We start from the raw sequence: 6,959 nt of genomic DNA, 5'->3' as shown, positions 1-6,959 counted from the left end.
TCCCGGCTCACTATCCGAATTGTAATCTACCTAGATTTAATATAAATTTATATATTATATAAATATATATTTTACATGTAAATACTTGAGTCATTTTTACGATGCAATTATTTATGTATAGTGTAATGTGTACATTCTCAACATGAAAAAGGAACAAGAATATGCACTTTGATTCTATATATATGCATTACAGCTTTTCAGTGTCGTTTTGCAAACCTAAACTGTAAAAGTAACAGACTTGGGTTATGTTCTCAATATTTTTCAATTCCATCAAAATGTTTGCATCACACAAACACTCACATTGTCAATAAAGTATTTGTATTAAATGAATGCTTCTGTGGTGGCTCAAGTGCTGTTAACTGAGCTAAATGACTCTATTACTTTCTATTCTATTCTATTACATTACATTACATTATGCATACATCTACATATAATGTAAACTTTACAAGCCTCATTTCTTAATTCTTTGCTACCAAGAAGCCAAACATTCTTGGTATTACGTTAAAGATGGCTATAAAAAAAGACAATTGCTATGTTGTTAATATGTAATGGTAAATAGCCTGCACTTGTATAGCACTTCATGAAGTCCCCAGAGACCCACAAATGCTTTACAGTATAATCAGTCATCCACCCAGTCATTTACACATTCACACCCTGCAGACTGACAGAAGCGAGGCCGCCATACCATCGGCGCCACCGGGCCGTTTCACCTCCATCACCATCATTTGGGTTCGAACCATCAACCCACTGGTTACAGGACAAACTCCTACCACCTCAGCCACTGTCACTAATATGTAGTAATGACAAGTGGCTCAAGTATTCTAATTACTTCATAGTATTTCAGGGTTAATTCAAGGTTATAACCGGGTGTCTAAACTTTAATATTATCACTTGGCTTTCTTCTTACATGTCAAAGAGCTATATGTTGTTTCTCTAAAACCAAACAATTTCTGACTAATTCACAGTAATACTATAGATAGCTTGTTAACGGATCAGACTAATATTTCCCTCACGCTTTGTAAATGGGACCATTTGAATTCCTCCTGTTGGGTTAGAAGTGATACATCAGGCTAAAAGTGTCTGCTTTTCAATAATACACTTTTTATTGATCTGATCTGATTTACCGTAATTTAATTAAGGAAGAAAGTCATAAGAAGAACAATTAACAAAGATATTTAATACCTTAACTGAAAAGGTTTTGAGTTCAATTTCTTTAAATATGTTTTTCAAATGTATATTTTTAGCTACTACAAATTGTTTATTTGACAGAATGGGCTTTATATTAAGCTGAACTAACAACTTCTAGCTGCGCCTTTATCCTCAATGAGTCGATCTTTTTTGAAAATAACATCTTACAGAATATATGTATTTTAGAGAGGAGTTTAATCCTGCTGCTGGACGAAATTTAATAAGAAAAGCAAAGAAATAAGTAATCCCAACTAATTATTTGTTTTTTCACATTTGCTCGTTAAATTCAAACACCCTTTATTTATGGATATTTAAGGAAATCTTTCCATGTTCCTAAAATAATGTTAAGTTCAAGGTCAGTTGTTGATTTTCATTATAATTCATGGATTAAGTGGATTTACTTAATGGACATGTACATGTAAATATGTCAGATTATAGCCAATGGCTAATTTCCATCTGTAGTCCCGTCGGCAGGCTTTCAGAATCTATTTAAAGTTTGGACTTTGCAAGCTTTTTAACTCAGTTGCTGTACAGTACCTGCCCTTTATCCTGGGAATACTTCTTTGTTTGTCAAACCACATTTACTCTGATCCAGTAATAAGTCAGGTATAAAAAGGTTCTTAAGTTCAAAGTATGAGCCAGCATTGTGTCTACATTTACTTGACAGCATTTTAAATAAAACTGAAACAAACACAGAATTTGATTTCATTTTTGTTACTTTAATCAATCTAAAAATTCAATTGACAGACAGAAAATTGTATTTAGGTCCCAATAAGTTGATTCTCAAAGAACTATAAGTCGTGAACTTTACAATCAACTGATGGCTGATGCATCTCTCAGGTCCTGTGTCAGGATTTCTTTCTGGTTTCTTAAAGACATGACTTCAATGTATCGTTCATCTGGTGTAGATAGTTTCTTAGACCTGACACTTCCTCTGTCCTGCACTTGTACACTTTCCTCGTAATTTTTGAGCATGCATTGCCATCCTTTTTACACATAAGGACTGGGCAGAAAACTAATGAAAAGCAGCCAAAGACCAAAAAAAAACAAAAACTCAAAGACCTTCAAAAAGCCTGGAGAAATCACTTTGAAAGAAGACCAGGAAGTCTGGCTCCTTAGAAGCAAAGCATGAAGACACATTTTTTTTCTCAAAAGCTAAAACTGTGACTCCACAATAAACAGTAACTTAAACGTAGCTTTGAATTCGTTCAACTAGGACTCTTATCAAGAGTTAACACATCTTCCATTGCAGTAGCTGCAGTTGCAGCTGCCACATGCCAACCTAAAAACAACCAGATTCCTTCCTTTTTTCACAGGAACACACAGGAAAAAACAGGTTATCTGGTGCAATCGGTTTTAGCCACTGCACAGCCCACTGTCACTTCACACACATTCAAAGCAAATGAAGGAATGTAAACACATTTACTGTGTGGATTATGAAGAACAGCCACATCATGAAAAGCTTTACAAATCTCAAATGCCTTCGTTTTAGCAAGGATCTTTAGGCATGGCCATTATGTGTTGCAGACAGGATTTTCACAGTTAAGCTCTTTAAGATGTCAGAAAGTAGACCGCTGAACTGAGTTGAATTAAGTTACAAAGTCTCTTCAGTTCAAGAGGAATGTTTTATTCTGACAGAAAAAGCGTCCTTGCTCTTACAATGTGTTCTATTTAAAATCTTTTCAAAATGTATAATCAAGTTTTAACTATCATCTTGGCTTTAAAGGCCGTAGTGGCAATGGAAAACAGTGAAAGGCGTCTTGGTGCCAGTGGTAAGGAAATAAAGCGCATAACTGAAAGATTACACAACAAACCACAGCATGGCGCTCAGGCACATACCCACTGCAGTAGGAGAAAGCTTTCTGTTTATAGCATGATGGCATCCTGACAACACAGTGATTTATGGAAACACATCTGAGCAAAAAGAGTGAAATTTGAAAGGTAAGGTAAGCAGGAAAAGGCGCTAAAAGAAACACTCAAGACACGAGTCTGAAGAGAGAAGAAGCTAGACTTTCCAGACATTTTTATTTTGACCCTGAACTTCTGCGGGCTCCCTGCTCCAACCTGTAATTAGCGTTAGCCTAAAAAGCTATGAGCGTTTGATTACAAAGTTGCAGCACTCCTCAGGAAAAGTAATTAAGCATTTCGGAGTTCAAAAATGATTCTGGGGCTACTGTGTACTTACATTCATAGCTTTAAATAGAGCTGCAAACACAATAAGCAGGGCGATTTCCTCACTGGATCAGCATTAACTTAGATTTAAACTCGTATTTGCATGACTAGATGTAATATTTTCTAAAGTTTCAGGGCATTCCCATACCCCACCAGCACAGGAAAAAATTCCAATGTATATTTTAGTCGAGTCTCCTCTTTGCTTTTCCAGGAAAAGTGTGGGATTTGTGGTTTGGATACAGCAAAAGGATTCAGAGGAGAGGCTGAAGAAGGAGAGCTACTCCTGGCAGGATTAATCTAAAACCTACCACTTTTTCATGCCATCTTTTTTTTTTCACCTGGATCTATTTTCCTATCCTAAATGTTTTGCTTTCTTTGAAATTACGTTCATGGAGGCGATGAAATGGATCCCAGGCTCTAAGCGGTGGAAGAGGCTTTCTGGCTTTTGCCCCTCTGAGCTGCGGTGGCTGTCGACCTCACTGTGACCTGAAGGAAAACTGCTTAATTCTGCCATTGGCTCTTGAACTCCACCCCTTCACTCTATAATTATCCCTGTACAGATTATGACATTATAATTATCTTAATGAGCATATGAGGCTTTTTAAATTAATGGAAAACCATTTCATGTTTTTGTTACAAGTAAGGTAAATTATTGCTCTAAATGACCATTTTAATCATTAATGAATAGTTTGTATTTTTTTGGCACTAATTTTCACATTCATGTGGAGTAGTTTCTATTCTCTGGGCTGAGGCTAACACAAAGGTCTACAAATTAAAGAGAGTGTGATGCTGGGATTCCCCACTATTTTCAGTGTCAAAATACAATTTGTGCATGTAAATGTTTTAAGGGAAGTCATGTATTGAGCAATGTTCCTTATTTTCTATTTAATTTTCCTGCTTTTTCGTGCATTGCACATATAAAATTAACATGCATCCTCAATCCATCCTGTTTTCAGCTTTTTACGCACAGATGCAGTTTGAAGTCAACAGCTGTGGGATGGGATAGGCTGCTGACAGGTTAAGAATCCTTCAGGGTCATCACAGTGACGTACAAGACAGACATCCATGCGCATTCACACTTGGTCAGCAGTATTTAGACACAGGCATGTGTAATTTGGATTTCCAGATGGAAATGTTGTCTTAAATGAATGAAAATAGCCTTAATGTGCTCAAATGCTGATAAATATATATATATATATATATATATATATATATATATATATATATGCAGTACGATGCTTTATGCTGGGAGATGATTTGATGTAATGTTATACAACTTTAATCATTACCATACATCACAATACTTAACAATGTGAGGTGTAAGGTTGTGATGAAATTTCGCACCACAAAATTGAAATATTTCAAGATATTTCTTGTTGTCGGGGAAACGGTCTAGCAAAACACAGCGAAACGCATCTGCTACAATTAGTATCAGAAATCAGCTTAGAAGAAACCCCCGCTGATTTTAAATAGTTTCTGCAGCAACATTGTGGGTACCCAGTAGAAACTATGAACAGCAGAAGAGTCACAGATGATACAAAAAAGGTTCATGAGAACTGCAAACCAAATTTGGACATTTGGAAATCTGGCAGCATGTGTAAATATGATAGTTTTCATAGTAAGTACCTGGGATTTAAGTGGTTCCTCAGCACTTTGGAACCAAAGTATACCACTCCATCTCCTGTGCATGTTTTCTTCTGCATCAAGAACCTGTACAAGGAATGCACACTGCTTACCTAGGTACCCAAGCTGGCCTCGGTGTGACACTGGTAATGCATTTGCCCTGGTGGCTGAGTCTAGCTGTTCCTCTTTTTCATGAGATGATTCTACACTGTTGAACAGCATCCTGAATATGCTGATTGATTACCAGGAGCAGCAAGTTGCCATTACAGCTGCTCCTAGCAGCTACAATATAAGGCAAAATGCTTGAATCAATCATCCTGTAGCAAGCCATGAAAACGAGCTTGAATAAAGGTCAACACCCTTCTAGCCTTGCACTCAAACCACTCTTTAAGGCAGACACTCAGAGACATTGGGGACCTTGTGAAGCTGCTGTGTGCTTTGAAGACAGCTAAAACTCCTAAGGTTCTCCGACTGTGCCACTGGTGCTCTTCTTTGTGACATCACTGTGGCAAAGACAAAGAGGATAATCCTCTCTAATACTTCAAGCAGATACAGAAAGAAATAACTTTCTACTGGACTGCACAGCCCTGGACCCAAGTTTCTGGACTTTACCACTCCTAGACCATAGCTAGTGAGAGGTCTTCCTGAGTAAGACGATGAAGAAGATGTAACTATACCAGCAAAATCAAATATATCTGTTTACTTTTTTCCTTTGTTTTGTCAGTCTCTAACAAAATTTTCTTACTGAAAAACTATTAAACGTTAATGGTGTTTCTGTATGTGTCAATATTTCTGTCCTATTCAAGACAATGTCAGGAAAAAAAATATTTGCTTTTATTTATTAATAAATCTTTAATTTGTTTAATTTTTGTTCATATTACAGCGTTAATATGAAGTTAAAAGTTAATGCATAGTCATCCAGTAATTTAAATACAAACATTAAGTTATTGAAATTAATAAAATGAGTAAAAGAGTTTATAGAACCTGATAAAAACATTATGTTTGTTTACTTTGTTAGGTGCAAAATTTTCAACTTTGTCCTTTTTCTACTTTAATATCTTATAAATGATCACTCACAAACCACATTTATTTTGCAATCAGGTTTAAAAGAAACATCTTAATAAAAAATCTTTACTTTGCAATACAATACTTTTACAAAAACGCAATAGTGAAACCACCAATCTGGCATTTTACAATTCCAGATTGTTATACTTGGGAGTTTTTAAATTTTTTCCATTTCTAAGAGCTAATTGTCAGGCTCTACAAGCCGCAGTTATTATGTTAAATATTAAAACTCATCTCAACATTGTTAAAAGAGGATGGGACAAATGGGGCTCATATTAAAGGTCTCCAGCAGAAAACCTCTTCTCTCTAAAACAGAATGTGACCGCACATTACACCTGAATGAACCACAAATCTGCTCTGCTGGAACAATGTCCTTTGAACAGATAGGCTAAAGATGTTTGGTCATATGCATAATGCCATTGTTGATGAAAACCAAACATAACATTTTAGCACAAACACCTCACAGTAACTGCCAGGTACAGTGGTGGAAAGGTAAAGAAAACTAAAACTTGATCTAAGTTGGGTGAATAAGCAAATGTTCAAAGGACTGGAAATCAATCATAAGGATTTAATTTGATTTTCAAAACACAGCTTTGCTATTTAGTTTCATGTAGGTTTAGTTGATGCCAGTGGAGAATCTGTTGTGTGTCATTGTGCATAAACTAAAATATGATGGGCTTTCTTTTTGCTTTAACTGTGGCAGTTCCTGTATAAATGTTGCTCTGGGCAAGACCCTTCTTCTGCTGCCACATCCCCATCCAAACAGACACTCACTTCATCAGCAAGGCCAGTTCTGCAAAACAACATTTCACTACATAACTTAATGTAAACATCCATCCATCCATTTTCTATACCCACTTCTTCTGTACATGATTGCGTACACGGAACTGGTGTCTGTCTCCAGTGGTCCA

Source organism: Girardinichthys multiradiatus, chromosome 4, assembly GCF_021462225.1.
Source record: "Girardinichthys multiradiatus isolate DD_20200921_A chromosome 4, DD_fGirMul_XY1, whole genome shotgun sequence".
Classification (NCBI taxonomy): Eukaryota; Metazoa; Chordata; class Actinopteri; order Cyprinodontiformes; family Goodeidae; genus Girardinichthys; species Girardinichthys multiradiatus.
This window is presented reverse-complemented; position numbering follows the sequence as displayed.